This window comes from Coenobita brevimanus, chromosome 14 (assembly GCF_032717465.1).
Source record: "Coenobita brevimanus isolate Jiangsu-jjx chromosome 14, ASM3271746v2, whole genome shotgun sequence".
Classification (NCBI taxonomy): domain Eukaryota; kingdom Metazoa; phylum Arthropoda; class Malacostraca; order Decapoda; family Coenobitidae; genus Coenobita; species Coenobita brevimanus.
Window position 1 is genome coordinate 14,495,096 of NC_136967.1, and position 20,412 is coordinate 14,515,507.

Here is a 20,412-nt window from a genome sequence, read left to right on the forward strand (position 1 = left end):
CAGCGGTCCATAGCTGTTAATAAGAATGTTTGTTTTTCATTGGTTGTTTATGGGGTAACCAATTGTCTTCGTAATGAAATATATACAAGCGTTTTATTCAAGAGTATTCAAAACATTTGAGTGCTGTGCTGGAGTAGTGTGGTAAAACTATTCCCTGATTTCATTCACCACTTGCGTGTTGTGCTTTTCCAATTTTATAATCTTCATCATTTACTTGTTCTGCTTATGTGAACTATTTACATAATTCTTGTAAACTTCTCTGTGTTGACTTTCAACACTTTTTGTGTTCTCCACTTTGATTCGAAAGTGCTCGCCAACATATAAAGTAGTGTTGTGCTTATGTGAACTCAGCTTATACTTTTTCACTGTGTTCATTTCCACTACAGTTTATCTGTTGTTCAATCGAATGTTTATATTCTTTTAATAATTCTGAAACAACTTACTCCCTTCTTGGAACATTAGTAAAACTCACATTAGCTTCAATGTGGTGTCTGCGTGAGCTCTTTTTAAAATCCTCATTCTCTTTCTAGATAATGCTTACTCGGGTATTACGTCCACTGTCAACTAATTATCGTCATTTATAAATACTGAAACAGCAAATCCTCGTCCTGCCTTTATAATGTAACTCGAAAAGATTTTCAAGAATATACACAGTGTGTCATAATCATCATCATCATCACCATCAGTATCCCAGTCCTTTTAACTGCTGATACATTGGTGAGACAGTGATCGAGAAAGAGGAACTGGAAAACTCAAAATTAAAACTGCCAGCAGAGCACCCCGAGAAATGGAGCCTAAACAGTGTGTTTGAAGTGTCGTCCTGAATATGCCTTCTTCATTGTCTATACTGCGATCTCCAGTCATTTATGCCCAATAAGTACAGGCATCTCAAAATAAACGGATCTTGATTGTAGCTTTCTTTCGGTTAGCTTTCGTTGGAAGGGACAAGTTCTACTCTTTCGCGGTCTTTATATTTTTTCGCTTACAACTCTTTTTTTACCCTCCACGTGACAGTCAGAGGAGGGTGGTGTTATCACTGGGATCAATAGATGTCCGTTCGTAGAGCTGGGCGGCAGAGCGGCTAAGCGGGTGTAGAGATTTTATTCAGGGTCAGAACTCAGAAAGTATTCGCTATAGAGTCGTGAAATTTGTGCCTTTTGATAGGCAGAATGCTGTCTTAAGTATTTTTTTTAATAATGAAAAAATTTTTAAAAAATCCAGAGATTTCAATACCACCTGCGCAAGGAATCTGAAGGGCCCATGTAATGTATCCTCGAGGCGTTCTCCTTACGCACACCTAAAAAAAAAAAATGAGGGGTGAGGGCCGTTATGTGCTTGGTTAGGTGTGCAGGAAGGTGGAAGGTATGTGTTCGGTCAGATGGAGGGTTGCAACAGCATAACGTTGCCTACGTTTCATTTTTATACTTGAAGTACTTTTCGTTCCCTTTTCTTCTTTTTTTGTTTTTTCTCTCTCTCTGCTGTAACTCAAAAATGGTTACTTCAATCCCATGTGTTAGCTGTTCACTCGAGTACGCACCATCCTCTTTGAACACGACAAGGCTTAACCCTCCATTTGCCTCTCTACTCCAGCCAGACACAGTAACCTTCAGAGTTAAAAAGGGAGGAGAGAAAATTGTGTGAAGTGTGGAAACTAGGGCTCGGGGGAAGCGTAATTGGTGTGGCCGTCTCCCTCCCCTGGCCCAGCCTGAGTGGGATAAAGAAAGAGCAAATACACCCGCCCCCATCCTGTCCCTCCCTCTCCTCCCTCTTCCTCCTTCCTCTTTCTCTTTTCTCCCCTTTCTTCTCTTCCTCTTTCACGTCCTCCCCCTCTCCCCTTCATTCCTCCCTTCCTGCTTTTCTTTGGCTCAATATCGTGAAATAGTTTCGTTATTTTAGCCTTCCCCATTACAAGCAGCTTGCTGCCCGCTTTCTTTTGTACTCCTTTTACTCTTCTTTCATCGCTTTTTTCCTTCCTCCCTCCCTCACTTTTACCCCTCCCTCTTTTCCCTTTCATCTCTCCCTCCTTTTCCTTTCCTCCCTTCACTCCTCTGTCCCTTTTCTCCTTCACTCTCCTCTTCTTTCATTCCCTTCCTTTCTCCCATCACTCCCCCTCTCTGTCTCTTCTTCCTTTCTCTTCTCTCTTCCACTCCACCTGCTCCCCCTCTTCTCTCTCTCCCCTTCCACTTGTCGTTTCCCATGCTTTCTGCCCTTCCTTCCTTTTCGCCCTCGTTCCCTTTCTCCCCTCCCTCTTTATCTCCCCTCTCTTCCTTTTTTTCTTCCTTCCCCCTCTGCCCTTCCTCTTCCTGGTAAATCGCGTCGAGTTTACGCTCGTTTTCATCATTATTTCCTACTTTTTGTTTATTTTTTCATCCATCTTTTTTAATATTTCTACTACACATCAAGTTTCTTTTTTTATATATATTGTGTGTAGTTGACTATTTTTTATAACTGCATTTTCTTTGTTTCCTTTCTTGTGCTTCCTGCCTGACTTTTTTTTCATTAACACCACTGTTTCTCTCTCTCTCTCTCTCTCTCTCTCTCTCTCTCTCTCTCTCATCAATTATGTACATCTCTAATTCTCTTCTTGAACAGTTGCACTGAGTCTGCCTCCTGTTTATCAGTCTGTATTTCTCATTTTTATTTCATCGATTTTACTCACCGTTTCCTCTTCCTCTCAGTTTTTACCTTCCTAGGAAATAGTGCTGAATTAGCTTTTTTTTGTCAGTGCATTTGTATCTTTAAAGGTCTACTTTATTCATGTTTTTCTTTTTTCTGTTTAAGTCTCGTTTTTGCAATTATACCTTCCGTCCTCTGGCTTTCTTCTTCCTCACGCTCCCTTTACTATTCTTCCTGGAAATCGGGTCGATTTCATGCTTCATCTTTGTAGATTCTCTTCTGCTTTTAACTACCTCCCACTCTTCGATTTCACTTCTCTCGCATTTTTCATTGTCGTTTTTCTCTCTGTTGTAGCCCTAATTATTTTTTTTATTTATCACTGCTTTCTGCAGGGAAATAGAAATATTACTCTTTTTTCATCACTGCCTTTCCTCTGTTTTTTCTTATTAGTTTTATATCTATTTTTTCTGTGTATTTTGAGTACGTCATTCCTCATGCCCTTTTTTTAAATCGCTTTTCTGCTGCTCCATGGAAATGGCGTTGAATTTACTGCTGATTTTACTTCGTCCCTCATCATTTATTTTTTCCTCTTAACCACTATCGTTCCTGGAAACCGAAAGCTTAGTCTTTCAGCGTCTCTTCCACTATTTTCTTTCGTCCACTCCTTTTTTCATTTTTACTCTTTCAGCAAGATTTCAAAAGCCTTCTATGTTCGTCGTCATTGCCTTTCTTGTCTTCTTTATTTCTACTTCATCACTCACTTTTCACCTTTTATGCGTCAACCTAAGAGCTGCCTATTTTTGTTCCCCATCAGGCAAATGGAGTGAGTTTGCTGATTTTTTCGCTTTACCTACTTCTTCCTCCATGCTTCTTTTGCTTGTATACTACACCCCTTTGCTGGGAATAGCAAATATACTCTTTTTTTTTTTTTCAGCATGACATTTTTCTTCTCTCTCCTTCATCATTATCCTTTTTCTCCTTGTCTTTCTTTTTAGCTTTTGTACATCATTCTTCGGGCATTTTTTACCCGTACTCTTCTCCCCGTCTTTAGAAATCAGTTTTAGCTTTACCTACCATTTACTTTATTTTCTTTGCTTCTCCACTTCAGCCTTCTCATTTCACATTGTGCTTCACCCCAAACCATTTTACCTTTTTGCTTCTCCTAATTCTTGAAAATAAGTGTACTCTGTTTTTCGTCGCTACCTTTCCTGTCTTCCCTTTCCCAATGCGTCTCTCTTTATATTTTTTTGTACTTCATTCCTTACACTTTATTTTTACCCTGCTATTACTGCCCTACGGAAATCACGTCGAGTTTACTTTCTCACTTCATCTACTACGTACCTCATGTTTGTTTAACTTGCTGATTACCTCTTCTTCCTGAGAGATCGCAGGTTTACAGTTTCATCAGTTTGTGTGTGTGTGTGTGTGTGTGTGTGTGTGTGTGTGTGTGTGTGTGTGTGTGTGTGTACTTAGTCTACTTTCTGTCGCTTTCTGCTTCATCCCTCACGCTATTTCTATACGCTACTGCTGCTTCTCCAGGTAAGTAACGTCGTATTTACTGCTTTTCTCGCTTAAATTATTTTGTCCCCTACTGTTTCGTTTTATCCCTTTTGATCACTCTCCTTCCTGGGTGATCGGAAGTTCATCATCTCTCACATTAGCGTCTACATACATCTCCTTCTCTGTAGTCCTTCTGCTTTTCTTTCTTTTCTCTTCTTTTCTTCTTCTTCTTCTTCTTTTTTTTTTTTTTACTTTTTCATCACTGACTTTTCTTTCTTACTCCCTCTTTCCGACCTCTTCTACATCCCTCCCCACCTGTTTTCTTTACTGCTACTCCTCCATGGAAATTGTGTCGAATTTACTGCCTTTTTAATTTTATCTACTACTCTCAAATTATATAATTTTCCCACCATTTAACCCCATTTTTTCACTATCGCTTGTATTCTTTTTTTTTATCTGTTCAGCTCACATCTGTCTACTCTTCCTACTACAGTATTTTTTATCATTGCCTTTTTGTTTTGTTTTTTCTACCACAGTCCTCTTCCATTTTATGCTTCATCCCTTAGGCATATATTCTTGACCCTATTGCCACTCCTCTAGGGATATTGCGTCAAGTTTACTGCCTTTCCCAATTTACTCTATCTCACATATTTTTTTTTTATTTCTATAGCTACTTTTCTTTGTGAAAATTGCAAGTATTATATCTTTTTCATTACTGTATATATTTTCTCTCACTTTTCGTGCTTCTTTCTTTTGTACTGACTTTTTCCCTTTTGTTCCTCATGCATTCTATTTTATTCCTTACCTCGGAAAATCATAGTTAAATATTATTTTAGTTTCCTTACTTTCGTTCTTTTCCCACAACATCCCTTTTTTCCTCACTTTCCTACTTCATCCCTCACGCTATTTTTTTAATCTCGTTGCTGCTCCTCCGGGAATACCGCATCAAGTTCACTGCCTTTCTCATAGACCATGTTCCGTCCCTCACTTTTATCCTTATTTATACATTTTTTTTTATTTATTTATTTCCAGGACTATTTCTTAAAAAAAAAAAAAAAATCTCTTTCCACTATCCCTCTGCACTTCTCTCTTGCTCTGCTTCATATATTACATTTTTTATTTACTCATTCACTGCTCCATTTCCAGGGATATCGCGAATTCTGTTTTCTTCTCGTTATTGCTTTTCTTTTCGCTTTTATCAATCCTTTCCCTTTCCTGCCACTTTATGCAGAATATAACTGTTCATACCTTTTTCACTATAGCTAGGCGTACAAATGACATCTGTCCATCGTGAATGCTGATCTGTAACGAGACATTAGCACCAGAATATGTTTCTTGTCACGAAGAAGTGCTATGGAAAGAAAGTAGAACCGAAGAATTATCTAACCCTGTCACTAAACTACTTGAAGTAAGATACAAGAGGACACAAATCTCAGTCAGGTCAAGGTGAATGAATTATAGTATGAAGCTTAGAGAGAGAGAGAGAGAGAGAAGTAAGTGGCCATACTGACGGGATAAATTACCGGTACTTTACTGTCGTCCACTCTTGCCTCTTTTCTCATTAGTTATTTTTTCCCGTCGTTATGCTCCGTTTTTTCTCGGTCTCCCCTCCGGCACCAACCCCTCTCTTCCGCCCTCCCTCCAACACCCTTCCCCTTCCCCTTCCTCCTCATTCTCTCCCTCGTTTTCCATTCCTTTATAATTTTTTCACGTTCCATTTTTATCTGTGTGTCCTCCCCCTCCACCCTCACTCACTCCCTTCCCCTCGACGCCCCTCCATCTCCCACTCCCCTCCTCCGTCGTCTCTTGTTCCTCGCTAATTATTCTCTCTCTTTTTTTTATTTCCTCTCTCTTTCCCCTCCCCCTCCCTCATTTAGCCCTCCTTTCATTGTCGTTCTTTCTTTCTCTCTCTCTCCACTCCTCCCAACCTCTTCTCCCATTCCTTCCTCTCTCTCTCTCTCTCTCTCTCTCTCTCTCTCTCTCTCTCTCTCTCTCTCTCTCTCTCTCACCTCTGATCCCCCTCATATTTCTCCCTCTAGAACGCTTTCTCACATGTTGTCTTTCCCTCTCCCTTTCTCCCTCTTCCGTTCGTTACCTTTTTTTCCTCCCTAAATACCTTCCCTCTCTCCTTTTTTCTTACGATTTCCATACCCCTTCCCAACTCTCTTTCTCCTTCGATTTCATTCCCTCCCCCCTTTCCCCCTTCCCTTTTTCATCCCCTCCCTTGTCTCCTGTTCCTCCCTACATAGTTATTCTCCTCCCCGCACCTGAATTCCTTTACCCCCCTCCTCCGTCACTAATCCTGAATCCATTGCTTTTTCTCCCCTTCATGCCCCTCACCCCTTCCCCTCGCATTTCCTCCCTCGTCTACCATTTCTCCGGTCATTATTCCATTTTTCCCCTCATTTTTTTTACCCCTGTTTCTCGTGGATCGTCCCTGTCCCCCTGTTCTTTTCCCTCATTGCCTCTCTGTTCGCTTGTTTCTTTTTAAACATTTTCTTTTTTTCCCGTTTTTCCTACCTCTTCTCCCTCCCTCACTCTCTTCCCCTCGGTTTCTCTCTCGCACTCTTTCTCTCTCTCTCTCTCTCTCTCTCTCTCTCTCTCTCTCTCTCTCTCTCTCTCTCATTCCTTCTCTAGTCTCTTGTTCTCACCAAAAAGCCTCTGTTTTTGCCTTTGATTTCCTTCTCCCTTCCTTTGTCATTACTTCTTTCTTCCTCAGCTTCTTTCCATCTCTCCGTCTCCTCCTTCTTTCTCCCCTTTGTCTCATATTCAGCGCAAATATTTTCTCTTTCTTTCCCATCTCATGCCTTCCTCACTTCTCTCTTCTTTTTCTTTCTTTTCTTCTGTCGTTCCTTTTCCCTCTTATTGCGTCCCTTCGTTCTTACACGCACCTAAAGAGTCTCTGTTTTTATTTTCTGTTTCCCTTCCCCATCCTCCTTCTCTTCACCATTTTTTTTTCCCTCGTGGTTCCTTCCTTCACCCTCTCCCCCCAGTTTCTTTCCTCTTCCTTCAGCCGTTTCATCCACATTACTCTCTCTCTCTCTCTCTCTCTCTCTCTCTCTCTCTCTCTCACACACACACACTTGCACAAACATTCATATTTTTCATCGTTTCTCTCCATCTCCCTCTCGTCTCTCATTCCCTTCGGTGTTTTATCTCTTGACTTTATACTTTTTTTTTTTTTTATACTTTCCATCGCCTCTCTTTTACTTTCCCTCTCTTCCTCGGCTCCCCTAAAATTCCTCCGCTTTCATTCACTCCCTTGTCTCTCATTCATCTCTAGTTTCTCTCCTTTTCCCCCTCGTATCTTCTCTCTTTCCTGCCCCAGTAACCCATTCCCTTCGGTTTCCCTCCGTAACCCCTCTCCCCCTCCCCTTCCCCTTCCTTCACTCCATTGCCTCTTTAATGGATCTTTCCCATTTTTTTCTTCTGATTTCCGTCGCCTTTTCTGTTGTCCCTCCCTAAATATTGTCTCCGTTTTTTTTTTTTTACATTGTCTCACTGTTTCATTTTCTGTTTTGTCTTCCCGTCTTCACCCTCAGTCTCTCTCTCTTTCCCTCAGCGTTCTTCCGTCTGCTTCTCCCTTCTCCCTCTCTCTCTCATTCCCTTCCTGGTCTCATAATCCTTGTTAATTATTCATTCTCCCTTTCCCCCCGTCTTCTCTCCTTCCCTCCAGATGCGCCTGTACCTCTACATTTCTCCTCTTTCCTCATCATCTGCTCCTGCATTCCCTTCCTGATTTGATATTCCTTCTTAATCATTCTTTCTCCTTTTTCTCTCACCCCCTCATCTCTCTCCAAGGCTCCCCAACTCCCTTTCCCTCCTCTCTCTTTCCCGTAATCATATGCTTTTCTACCTTATTAATCCCTCTCGTTATCCACCCATTTCCCTCACTCTCTTCTCTCACTTACCCTCCGTCCATCTCACCCTCCCCTTCCCCATCCATTGCCCTCTTTGTCTCTTGTTCCTTTCCATACAGCTTCTCTCCTTTACTCTCTCGGCTTTTCCTTCTCCTTTGGCGTCACCTATTTTTTCTCTATATTTCCCTCTCCTCTTCTCCTTCTTCGCCCTCCTCGTGTCCTGTCGCTCGCATAATACTTTCTTTTTTCTCTGTTTTCCTTCCCCATCCTCCCTCAATTATTTGTTTTTTCTTCTTTCTTTCCATGTCATTCGTCTCTTCCCCTCCTCATCTCCCATTTTCAGCAGTTCCTCATTAGTCTTGTTCCATTTCCCCTTCCCCTCACTCCCTCACTCCCTTTCTTCACCGGCCTCTCTCTGTTTTCCCCTCTCCTTCACCATTCACTTCCTAATCTTCATTTTCTCCTTTATAATTATCTCTCCATTCTTTCTGTAGGCTTTCACTCTCTTTCCTTATTATTATTTTTCCATTTGGTTTCTCCCCATCTCCCTCTCCTTCCGCATTCCCCGCTTCCTCGGTCCTTCCCTCAGTATTCGCTCCCTTTATCGCCGGCATTCACTCCCATCCTCCCTCACGTGCCCACCCACTCACACAGACATCCCTTCTTCTCCTTCTCTCCTTCCCTCTCATGTCCTCCTTCAGTGCTCTCTCACCACTCTTCTCCTCGAATCAGCGTTTGTCCTCTCCTTTCTCCCTCCGCAGTCCTCCCTGAATCATTTTTCCTTCCTCTTCCCTTGGCATATCTCCTTTACCTCTCCCCTCAGCGCTGTCTTAACCTCTCCCCTCCTGTTCTTCTTCTTGAACACTGCTCCCTTCCACTTTCTTTTCACCTCTTACTATTCCCTTTCTTACTTTCCCTTCCTTTCACGCAATAAATTTCTTACTTATTCTTTCCTTTCTCAGCATCTCTCCCTCCTCCCCCTCCTCCCTTTGGGGAGGAGTGATTTTTCCCTATTTTGCCCTCTTTCAACGTTCACTCTCCTCCTGTTCTTCCCTCACCCGGCCTGCTCTCACTGTTTATTGCCTCCCTTCTTCAGTGTTTCTCTCCATCTCCCTAAACGCTCTCCTTCATCTTTCCTCCCTCGCTTTTCCTTTCTCTTTCCTTCCCTGAATTCTTCAACTCCTCCCACACTCACATTTTTTCCCGCTCCTCAGATCCTACCTACCTCCCCCCCCCAACCTTCTTATCCTTCATCCTTCTGTACTCACACAGCCTCCTACCATTCTCCTCCCACTTTTAGTACTTTACTCTCTCATACTCTTTCTCGGTCATTCCTCCTTATTCTCATTCCCTCACTCCCTCCGTCCGTCCCTCCACCTAGAGTCCTATCATCCTTTTTCTCCATTCCTCCCTTTCTCTCCTCATCTGTCTACCTCCCTCAGCCCAGTTCCACCTTGCCATAACCCCACTCTTCCTCCCTTCATCCTTCAGTCCTCCACCACTCCTTCCTTCCTTCTTTCCTTCCCTTTCCCAGCGAACATTGTCTTATCCCACTGCCTCCTTTCTCCCTTGGTCCCCCCTTCTCTTCTTCTCTTTCTCTTGCTTCCTTCTTCCCTTTGTCAGCGTTCTTTAACCTTATGTTTCCTTCTCACCTCCTCCCTACTCTACCTCACTGATGTTCCCTTCTCCCTATTCCCTCCCTCTTATACCTCACTCATGCCCCTCTCTCCCTATTCCCTCCCTCCCTTCCTCTAACTCTCACCTTCCCATTCCCCCTCCTCTTCCTTCCTCCCTCAACGCTCTTTCACCTCCCCCTTCCCGCCTCCCCAATATTGACAGCCCGCAGCAGGATTGAAATTTTTGTGTTGACAGAAAGACAACTGCATCATTCGCTCTGGAAAAAGGGGCGAGGTTTTCCTGCAATCATTCTCGGTGAACTCTATTTATTGCGTTCCTGGGAGCAGCTCAGTGCCCCCAATCGGATCATCCACTTCCCTTGTTTTCACGCCTGACCGAAGTGCAGGCACTGCATTTTATGTACACTTCGTCGATGCATAGAAGCGTTCGTTTTACCATGTTTCAACCCTGTATTGTTAAAGCTGAACGATTTGATATTTTTTGACGACTTCTTGGCATATAACATTAATACTCTTAAAGTCCATCAAGGAAGTAGAGCAAATTTCATAAATGCATTATAGCAACAAACCATTTGATTCCTAAAGATTTCTCTTTGTATAAAACCAGCGTATAATCCTAATTTGCGACCTTTAATGAGCAAGGTAATCCGTATGAAAGGAACTCCCTTAGAGGCATCCACATTAACATTCTAAGTGAGTACATTGTCGGGGGATGTGTAAATCAAGCTATTAGTGGGCCCGCTGTTTAGTCGTACAAAAGCGTTCCATATTTAGGCTGGCTGACTCGTTCATTAGATGCACAACATGCATGACAATCCATGACATTTATGTTGGTTGTGTAGCTTCAGCGTTGAACAATTTTGACATGACTATCACTGCAATTTGCATTCTTTTCATTATCATCACTATCAGTGCATTATTTGTTTTTTTTTTTTTTTTCCTGTGAGAAATTATGCGACTTCTTTTTCTTCAGAGAGGAGTAAAAAAATTCTGATTGCTTGATAAATATGGAATGTTCTACAGAAGTATAAAAAAGAAAAACAAGTTTCTGCTTTTCTATGAGTTTGAAAGACCTGTTTGTAAGCAGGAGAGTAGGCCTATGTGAACAAAGGAACACGGTTCCCGCGTCGACCAGTTGTTTACATAATAAAAAATGAAAATACTTGTTAACTCTTGAATTAAGATCTTGGGCAGAAAAGAAATAATGTTGTATGCCTGCTCTGATGGATAAAGGCATCCCAAAAGAAAATTAAGAAAAACTGTGGTCACGGAAACGACAATCATAAGAGAGCAACTAATGAAATCTGTGGGAGGGAATTGGTGAGCAGTGTATACTTTGGATGTTTGACAGAAATATGTAGAATGTCTGAACGGGAAGAGCACACATACCCGCCCCTTGCACCCAACACACACACACACACACACACACACACACACACACACACTATGAACAGCTGTACCCCCCAGAGGGGCGAATAAGCACCTCCTGCGTACAAAGTCAACATCTATTCAAGTGTGAAGAAAGCACGGCAATGGCTTAGCACACCCAGACTCTCAGAACTGAATTTATCAAGAGACGAAAATTAATGTGGTCTATTCAGGAAAGACTGGGAGATGAAAAGACATCGACAATACTGAGAGATGATTAGGGATAAAGGGTGTATTGCTGAAGACAGTGGGATAGGCTTATGGCAAATTATGTGAGGAGAAAGAGTAAAGATGTATTTCCCTTTTTGTATTATCAAAGTTTTTTTCTTCCCTAAAATGAAGGAAAGACATATCAGAACTTAGTGTTCCATAGCATCATCTCGAGCTCTAATGGCTACTGATGCAATGAGAAACTGGTGGGTAAAGTGAAAGGTAGAATCATTAGCGTAACAGTAGATGGAATTAAATGCCCAATTCAAACAATTAATGACTACTAAGAAGAGAGCTGATGGAAGACCAGTTCCCTGAGGACCAAAATGGTATATGTAAAACGACAAATAAGGAGTTTTTATAATAAACGTAGAAATGAAAGGAAAAAGGCTGTAGGAAACACGGACGCTCAAGGAGGGATGACAAAACTGAGCACAAGACAGTGTAAAATTATCTGAGTACAGTAATACGAGTCCTCATTGTACACTCTGGTATGACTCAGTGCCTAGTAATTAACTCCCTGAAGTGATGGTCCAAATCATGACTCGGGGTGTTGGAAAACATAATACATACAGTAAAATAATAGCCTACGATTCTTTTAATGAAACGAATATTACACCTTATCAATCTCTTTGGTTTTTCTTGGATGAAATCCGCATGCGATGTTTTCATGACATTATTTGCATAGTGAATGTTTATATAATTCATATTGATAGTTTTATTGTCATTCCGCGAAAAAAAAAAAAAATAAAAATAGTACCATACCTACGCAAGCTAGTGTCTATCTGTATATTGAATAATATATTGCCAAACCCCGTAGCCTGTGAGGGGTGGCTTTGATAAAAATACATTTTTAGCATATTTGATTCCTCTTCCCGCGACGCACCATCCACCCTAACGAACTCCTGAATCTTGTCTTTTTACTTTGTTGTTAGTATTCCTCTTGTCTACTTCCAACCAACCCTACCTCATACACTTTCTTAGTCTCTCACATCCATTCGTTGCATATGTCCGACCCATTTTAAGATATATATTTCTCTCACATCAACCTTTACACCTATACTTTCCTAATTCGCTGTCTCATCATACCATCTCGATAGGCATTCTGGGTTAATTCGTTTGGACAGCTCTCACTTGTCCAATTTCACTAATATACAGTACGTTGGTGTTGAAACTACTGTGCTGTCATGCAGTGTTTATTTTTTATTCCCACGCTTTCATTCCTATATCTCCATCCCACTTTCTTTTCTCACTACACCTTCTTTTAGTTCATCATCCATGCCACCATCTTTATTCACATCTTCAGCATACTTGAAAACCCATAGAACCATTCCTGTACTGTTTAATCTTAACCCACTGTTCGTCTTTTTTATCCTTTTAGAAACTATGACTCCTCTTGCTTCCACATACTTTTAAACACAATACCAGTGTCCTCTACCAAAATATAAATTCCGCTTCTCTCTCTCTCTCTCTCTCTCTCTCTCTCTCTCTCTCTCTCGTGTGTGTGTGTGTGTGTGTGTGTGTGTGTGTGTGTGTGTGTGTGTGTGTGTGTGTGTGTGTGTGTGTGTGTGTGTTTGTGATTTTGAACATAGATTTAACATTCCGTTCCTCTTCGCTTGCATGCTACCCACTTTCACATGTCCCCATCTGCCATTAATATTTAATGCCTATACTGAATAAATGGTATGGTTTTCTCAATGAAGACTGGTATAAGTGGTATTAACAGGAGTGTTTTTATAACATATAAATAATTCCAATGGAAGATCATTAAAATCTCTTTTAGCGAAACTGAACTCGTCATATTGTTCCAGTCTAGGATCCACCTCGTGTCCATTAAGAGCGGATCTTTTAAAACATGATCACAGTATACCTCGTCAACCAAGCGGATCTCAGACAGCTCCCAAAAATTAGTCTCTCTTCAAAGCTGGTCCCATACCACGTGTCCTCGCTTTCTCCTCTCTCTTTGTTGTATCTTTAAGCAAACTGAATAGTGGTGATGTCATGACTCAAATCTCTCTTTCAATCCTACAGTCAAACTGAACGTATTCAACACATCTTCAACGTGTCTTCCATTTTCACAGTTGTTTTAGTTTCATCTTGTAAATTCCACTCCATAAACTCCTTGAAATATAAAATTTTATCGTAAACTCGTCGCTATGAGTACGCCAGTTGTATTTTAAAACTAGCTTATAATAAACTTTCGAAAAGAAGATTAGAAAGTCTCCATAATTCCTTCACTACAATAGAGTTATCAGTAGTTGAATAACATTAGTAACAATGACAAAATGAAGAATGCCTCATTGAACTGAAGAGATTAATCATATATATATATATATATATATATATATATATATATATATATATATATATATATATATATATATATATATATGAAACGAAAAGACAAGGTTTCTGTAACTTTCATCTATATTCATCCAGCAATAGTGAGTCAAATCCCTTCTACTCTAGGTTTCTGTTCTGGACACCAGCGCATGTATCTCGCCTTCCACCTGATTGAGGGAACAAAATCAGTAGCCCCCATCACTTCTAAACCAATTGGCTTCTCGCTGATGTCCCAGGTAACTAAGTGACTACGTTTCTGTGTGTGTGTGTGTGTGTGTGTGTGTGTGTGTGTGTGTCTCTCTCTCTCTCTCTCTCTCTCTCTCTCTCTCTCTCTCTCTCTCTCTCTCTCTCTCTCTCTCTCTCTCTCTCTCTCTCTCTCTCTCTCTCTCTCTCTCTCCCTGTGTGCTCCAATTACTTCATTTCTTATATTTCTTTTTTCTCTTTGTTTCCAGCTCTAGGCATAAACAGGACCTTGCAACCCTCCCATGTGCCTCACACCATTACTTTTCACCACTTTGGCGCTAATGCCGACCGTCCACACTGAATAAATGTTATGGTTGTCTCATTCAGAATTTGTGATGATATGAGCATTTATTTATTTATTTACTTACTTATTTATGTCTGTAGATTTTGTTGTAAATTAGTAACGTTTGTTTCAACGAAATGTAAATCATCAAACTGCTCCCTATCCCCGCCGTGAATCAGATAACTTCTCTAACCACTTGATCACCACCTCACCAGCTAAAATTAAGCGTCCATACCATCGTTTGTTTTGAGGAAGAAGCAAAGACACGAACAGAGAGGCTTAAAGCTCATATCTCGCACGGAAACTTCGGCAAAAATAAGCCAGTCTTCCAAGAAAAAACTCAAGGGAAAAGAAAAAAAAAAAACTACCTGCGCCGGCTCTACTCCTTGAAGGCGCTAACGAACTATTCAGATGTTTTTAAAAATGGCCAGCTCCCCCGGTACTCTTAGCAATCCTGAGGAGTAGGGCGCGGGAATTAAGCTTACGGAGGTGAAGGTTGCTGGATGTTTGTGTGTCAAGCACTGGTGTAGAGACCAACATCATCAAGCTTAATCTCCTTTTTTATCCACCAGGAAAGAAAAATAATAAAATGAAATAAGATTATCCTAGGGACAGCGTCCACGGGCATGGGCACAACAGACAAGTGCATGTAAGTGGAACTGGTAAACTTAGCGTCGTAGAGTAACAAACAAAATTTAGTCTTGCATCTTTTTCTCTGCAAACAGTAACATTTCAAAATAAAGAAGCTAACGACATTATCTTTCGTGGCGACTATGTACAGTCGGCCACAGGAAAAAGTATACACCTCTGGTCCCTTCTTGGAGGATTTTAATAAGTAACACTGCTCTGAACAGCATCAACAACTGAACGGAAAACGATCATCCTGTGCTGTTTCCCTTCCTATCTGATATAAAAACATTGGCCGAGAAAATGCTATACTTTTTGTGTTTATACTTCACTCTTTGTATACTTTTTCCTGTGGCCGACTGTACATATAACAGTCCGTCTTCCACCTGTATGAAGCTGCAGGTTTTTCATTGCCAAAATCCTAGCCACAAAATAAATTAGTTAGGAAGAAGGAGAAACCTAGCTCTTTTAGATATTTCATTCGTTGTGTTCGAATGAAAGAGTGGAACAAGGCGGGGAGGTGCTAGCAGGGAGGAGGCTGGTTGAAGTAGGGCGTATGAATCGACTTATGATCGCGTGCATGCCTTTATTTCATTCATTTTTTTTTTCGCGCCCCGCCTGAGTGAGATAGTGTAATTTGATTCGTTCATAATTACAGTGGAATAGAGTGGGTGCGAAGGAAAAGACAGTAGACTATTTATTTATTTATATGTATATTTTTGTGTACCTTTTATTAATTTATTTATATATTTGTTATTCGTTCAGGACAATGCAGATCCAATCTACAGAAAGACCAATTGTAACATCATGCAAACGATTGATGGATAGATGGATGGGTGTATGAATGGTTACTCTCATCCTGTTGAGCTTTACGGTGTATTTCATGACAGACTGGATTTCAGCGTTATTTTGTGATGACTGTGATATTTGCAGTATTAATCCTTCAGTAAAATGGCGTCTTTTTATAGTTTGGTTTCCCTGATACCACGCGCTTTTATTCAGCATAGAAGAGCTCCCTGATAGTAGTATTTGCAACCCAACACTCACCTGAACATAAACCCAGTGGACTGCAGGCTGAAGATGCCCTCCACCTTCAAACATCCTTATTCTGAGGGATAGGAGGAGAGCTAAGTAACGGATCAATCATTTGGAGACAGCAAGAAAAGATAAGAAAGATGTCCTCGGCATGAAGTATAAAATAATTTATTACCTCATTAGGACTGTAGAGCCCCTAGGCCAGGCCATTTACTTAAACGTATCACATAGAAGAAAGTGATTAGCCACGCTCCCCTGACTGGTGTTAGATGAGAAATAAACCCCAGCCACCCCTCGAATGTAGGCATAATGGGCCACATCCGGTTGGGGCGCTTTAAGCCACTGGACGATTAGGCTTGAACTTGGATTTATGGTTGCCACCCAGTTTAAGAGATGGTTCCCTACAGTACATATGTCATTTGATTTATCACTCTACAGTATATAGTCACCTAAATGTAGCCTTATATCAAATGAGTTGACAGTGGGCGTCCGAACCTGTTTTATTTTTATTTATTTATTTATTTTTTTTTCCCGAAAGCTGAAGCACCACTGGATGAAAGCATTATTTTTAACTTTTCTTATGGAATTTTCTCCCATTGGATAGGAGCTTTTCACGTTAAGTGTAAGGGTTTAATTTAATTTCCCACCACAGCGTTTCCAACAACAATGTTTTACCGGCCAATACGTCATTAACGCAGGCATTGTCTCCCATTTTATTATGATTATGAATCGTACTTCATTTTCCACTGGTAAAAAAAAGTAATAGAAATATCTCTCGACCTGGCTTTTGTTTTTATTGACCGTCACTTTTCCTTATCCCAGAATCCCATTTGGCTTTCCAGCTCTACCACACTAGCACATCTAATTAACTCACCTGGCTGCCGTGATGGCCAGGCAGAGTAAAACTTTTAATTACATCCGACGGGAGTATGTTACCTCCCCGAGTATTTATGCTCCTACACCAGGCTATTAATGTCAGCGGTGGGGTGGTGGTTGCCGGGGTAGATTCCCGTCCACACTACCGCCTAACACCACCACTTGACACACACGCTTCATTTACTTAGTGCGGCCCCTCTTGCTAACAGTAAGATAGTTAAGCTACTTTACTGGGTGGACCTATTATTACCTTAGGGAAACCAGTTATATCTTATGGTGCTAATGAATACGCGACATACAAGTTTAAAGTATTGAAACGCTTAGTGTTAACTCACTGTTTCTGTCAAAACATTACTCTGTTCACCTTAGCTAGATGGAAGTCAGCCATCTCTCTATCTTGAATGCTGAGCTGTAACAAAATATTGACACTAGAATATGCTGCAATTATGGTGCTAGTCACGACGACGTGCTATGAAACAGATGAAGATCCGTAGTACTGTCTTAATAGCAATGACTTTTGAGAAATCAGCAACAAAAGGACGAAAATTTAACCTGGTGAAAGTGGAGGAGCTATAGTTATAGTAAGAGTTCCGCCTGAGAAAATTAGGTCTTCCTCGCGTTTAGTGAGTTAACTCAGTGAAAAATACAGTAAGTACTTTAATAATTGTCTGAGCCACGTCCATATAAAACTCTGTGGACATTAGTGACTCGTCTTCACACTTTATATTTCGTGTATCTATAAAACGAGATATGAAAGCTGAAGAGAGTGAGAATAAATGAAGTACGTACAGAGACTCACATGACAATGGCTGCACCTCTTCATTAACAGGTGTTGCGAGGCGGGTTGAATGTGATGAAGCACAGTGCGTTGGAAGATTTTGCCTGTTATTTGGAGCCGAGTGATTTGAAGTCTTGAGGATAAAAGCATGGAATTTTTGTCCATTCTTGTTTTTGTATTACCTCTTTCTCGTTTCTGGTTTTCTACCCAAGCCATTTTGCTATAACAATGAGGATAAAGTTAAGGTGACAAGTGATGATGGATCTTTTACACCGGCTTCAGAAGATATACGATGTTGCATCTTCTCCTGGGTTTAACATCAGCGAAGTACTGGTATAGGAATCTCATGTACCAAAAGAGCAGCTCAGGGGTGCATGAGAAATGTGGAAGCGATAGAAAATATCAAAAATTATATGGAAATTTAATATGCACAGAGTTATATTACTGATAGACAACATCCGTCTCGCTATAAGGCGGAAAGAAACTAAAAATATCAGATAGAGTAGCCTTGTTAAATCCTGAAAGTAACGAAAAAAATAAGAATCGGTCGATACTGCATGCTAACAAAACAAAAAGCTGTCAAGTATCTGTTATAATGTGGGTATATTGCTAAAACAACAACAACAACAACAACAACAACAAACAGATTATAATAACTGATTAGAGCAGGTGAATAATCTAAAACAATAATAAAACTGATTGGTATCGGTCAGGGTAGCTACAAAAACAACGAAAAAGCTTGGAAGAAATGTGAGGTTATGCCTAAAGCAACGAAAAAGTGAGAATAGGTAAGGGTGGTGAAATGCTGCTAAGCCATTGTTAAAGCTGGAGAGAATCGGCCAAGAAAGATGCTAAAAGAAAGGAATAACCAGAAAGGATCACGTACAGTAGGGATATACTACTGAAACAACGCATAACCTGGATGTAATCGATTACGGTACTGTTATGCTGCGTAACACTCAGGCTGCTATGAACCACACTCATCTGCAACAACCTGGCAGGCGACAATGGCCAGCTTTTGGCGGACCAAGCTTTGTCAGCGACTGGAATTGAGTTTTGGTGATGACCGTTAAACCCTAACCTGGTGGATATAGGTCATGGATGTATGAAGCACACTTATAGTACTCATTAACGTCTATATCCATGCAAAGTTTCATTCGATCCCTGTGGTGCTAGAGGACTTGAAACTCGAGGAATGGCCCACCGGAGCTACAAATTATAGGTGGCACTGCCAGCGACCGGAACTGAATATCCACACTAAAAGTCATTTCTATATGGAAGTACTCCAGTACAACACTCCACCCAAGAATCATGGCCCTGGCTTAATAATCGTCGGAGCCTTGGTATTTCGTGCGAGAAAGGTCATAGTGTTAGTGCTTTTCATATTTTCTGTACTTGTTGACCACTGAACCCCGACCTGGCAAATATAGGTCATGCACGTATGGAGCACACTTGTAGTACTCATTAACGTCTATAAGCATGCAAAGTTTCATTCATTTCCTTCCAGCAGTAGTGGAGCAAGGGAACTTGGAATTTGCAGGATGGCTCACCAAAGATACAACATCTAGATGGTGCTGCCAGCGACTGGAAGTGAGTTTCGACACTAAATGTCATTTTTGTATGGAGGTACTCCAGTACAACATTTTTTCCAAGAATCATGGCCCTGGCTCAATCTTCGGGGCCTTAGCAATTCGCGCGAGCATAGTCGCGATTTTAGCTATTTTCACCATTTTCACATTTGATGACCTTTGACCCTTGACCTGGCCAATGTAGCACATAGGTGTACTGTAGAAAGTTGTAGTACTTGTCAATGTCTATAAGCATGCTAACTTTCACTCAGTTTCATTAAGCCACTGGGGAACTTGGGGGGGGGGGGCAATTTTGAAACCGGTGCTGGTTGCTAGGGACACTGAGGCCAATATTCGCAGGATTGCCACCTGAAAACTAGAGGAGAGAGGGGAAAAAAATGGATGGCACGCTTCCGATAGGGAATGACCTCAATATTATGCCTAAAGAAGTCACAGCTTTCTGCACCCGTTAGTGATGCCTCTACAGCTCAAAACAAAAGTACAAAAATGCGGGTTTTCGGTCGTTGCTAGGCAACGAGTAGTTGCCTAGCAACCAAAATCTTGCGGACACAACTAGGTCATAGGCTGGTCATTGTGTCAAAGCCTGGTCGGAATCAATTAATTCTGAAGGGCAGAAATGCCTGTCACAATTAAACAAGAAAGAAAGGAAGAATATAAGAAAGAGAACGCGACTAACAATAAGGGCAGCATGAGCTGGGCGGTTAATCGTATGGCCATAGCTGGAATAGCATACTAGGGTTGCCCCAGCCATGAAAGGGTTAATGGTGATAGTAATAGTATCTTCAGCTTTGCATAACTCAGTCTCGGCTGAATTTAACTGTGTGGCATTAGGTGGAATAATGTACTCCTGATGAGGCAAGGGTGAAAACACATGGTGCCAGGAACAACAAACCTTGCCTGAATCAACCAGTTTCGAGTTATAGCCCCATGAATATCCTTGACCCTGAGTTTGACCGGGTCACTTAAGGTCAAAGGTAATGGTACCAACTAAAAATCCATATGAGACTTTCTATATGTCGATAACAGTAAACAAATCTATCTTCATCGAGTTTTGGTGTATAGCCCCCTGAATGTCCGTGACCCTGAGTTTGACCTTTCATGGTCATTTAAGGTCAAAGGTCATGGTACCAATTAAAAGGCCATATGAGGCTTCCTAAATGTTGATAACAGTAAATATAGTCCCCTGAATATCCGAGGCCTTGAGTTTGACCTTTCGAGGTCGCTCAAGATCAAAGGTCTTTTTGCCAAATGAAAGTCAATATGGGAGTTCCTGTACGTTGATGTTAGTGAATATATCCTCAACCGGTTTCAAGTTAGAGCCCTCTGAAAATCCGTGACCTTGATTTTGACCTTTCATGTTTGCTCGATTGCCTCCAAAACTTAATCA